The sequence below is a fragment of the Triticum dicoccoides genome, chromosome 5A (genome assembly GCF_002162155.2).
Source record: "Triticum dicoccoides isolate Atlit2015 ecotype Zavitan chromosome 5A, WEW_v2.0, whole genome shotgun sequence".
Classification (NCBI taxonomy): Eukaryota; Viridiplantae; Streptophyta; class Magnoliopsida; order Poales; family Poaceae; genus Triticum; species Triticum dicoccoides.
Window position 1 is genome coordinate 707,714,580 of NC_041388.1, and position 1,870 is coordinate 707,716,449.

Genomic DNA, 1,870 nt, shown 5'->3' on the forward strand with positions numbered 1-1,870 from the left:
GAAGGGGATCCGGTCCTCCTCAACGTCGGCCATGGCGGCGGCGCTTCTGGGTACTGGGGCGGCGGCGATTTTGGGTGCTGGGGGCGGCGGCGGAAGGAGCAAAGGGGGGCAGGAGCGATGCGGGGCGGGGCAGGAGCGAAGCGGTGCGAGGCAGGGGAATCAATGGATAAGTCCCAATAAGCTCCTTCCTGAGAGTCTTTTTTGATAAGTCCCAAATCACCACTTTAAGTCTCTGTAAGTCCCTCCTGTTTGGTTTAGATGGGACTTATAGGGACTTAAATAAGTCCCTTGAAACAAACAGGGTCTAAGATGTGCCATTGGAAGCACACTCACAGAGGACCACCACGTCAGGGATGCATGGAAGGTCGTGCAGGATCAGGCCTCCGTCCTCCTTGGTAAAATGGATACTCCCTCCGTGTTTATTTTCTCCACATATTAGGTTTGAATGAAGTCAAACTTTGTAAAGTTTGACCAAGTTTATAGAAAAAATATAAACATTTACCTTAACGAATTTGTATGAAGTGAAAGTGCATTCAATAATGAATATAATGGTATTGATTTGTTATTGTATGTGTTAATATTTTGTTTATAAATTTTGTTAAAGTTTACAAAGCTTGACTTTGACCAAAACTAATACTTGGTGTAAATAAAAACGGAGCGAGTATTATCTACAGCTTATACAGCCCTACAGAGTACTTGCCTAAGGTAAATATGCTTCTCTAATTATTGTCTGCGCACTTGGAGATGAGCTTGATTGCAAGGTCCTCATGAATAAGGGGCACTTAATCATGAGAATTGTACTTGGCGAATCCAGATGCTCATGTATCTAAAGCTGTGATTATAAGCTTGCTTCAAGCACCTGTGTACTTGTTTTGTTCAACTAGTTTACATTACTAATCATCGACCAATGCAGCCGCACGGGCTGAGATATTATTATCTTTTGTCATTATTCTAAAACACTTTAGTTATACGGACTTGCTAAATCTCAGATTTAGCAAAGTCTCAGTCATGGCGTGAGCCATTGGGTCAATGTAGCATTAAGATTTGTGAAAACATACGCTGGCGGGTCCCGTGTGCTGCTGTTTAGGGCTGTTTTAGGCCCCATTCGTTTTTTATCTTGTTGTTTTGTTGCGGGCACGACTGCAGATGGGCCGGACGCGGAAAGCGGTCGAGCGGATGAACTCTGACCTTTTTGTCATTTTTTCTGTGTTTTTATGTCACATTTTTCGTCTTTTATTTTATTTTCAGTTTTCAGTTTTAATTTTTTTTGACACCTTCAGTTTTAAAATTTTATTTATTTTGGGAAATGCAGTTTAAGAAAAGTATATGATGCTAATTCTTTATGAGTACTATCTAAGGCACATCTAAATCTTTCACCATTGGATGTTAATTCTACATAAAGTATTGTGTTTTTGCGGTTGAGATAAAGTATTGTTCTTCATTTGGCACATGTGTTGTTCCTCATTTTCACACGCGTGCATTGTTGACCCGTGAGTTTCTGTATAGGCCCTCTTTTTAAAAGTTTTTCTTTGTTCGAGGTGCCTTTTTACAACTGTGCAAGCTCGTTTTGGCTGTTTGTGTGTGGTCATGTCATGTTTTGTAGGCTCTTTTTCTAGAGGTAAATGCTCTCATATATGCGTATGTAATTCCTCATGTGCACACACCCTACAACACTACTGATTTCATTTTTTTATCATTTTTATTATCATATAGTACTCTGTGGTGCTTTTATCGAGGGAGGGAGTAGTTGCACTTGCACGTTTACCACTAGGCATACAACTGCATTTGTCGCCCCCGACTACAAATGCATATCTTCAATCCGACTGCAACTCAGTGGTGTTTTGTCAGGGGAGGATGAATTTTTTTTTGA

The 1,870-nt window shown here is 40.8% G+C and overlaps 1 pseudogene; it reads left to right on the top strand.

Annotated features, from left to right (window-relative positions):
- Nucleotides 1-1,870, top strand: part of LOC119300555 — a 7,256-nt pseudogene that overhangs the window by 3,024 nt on the left and 2,362 nt on the right.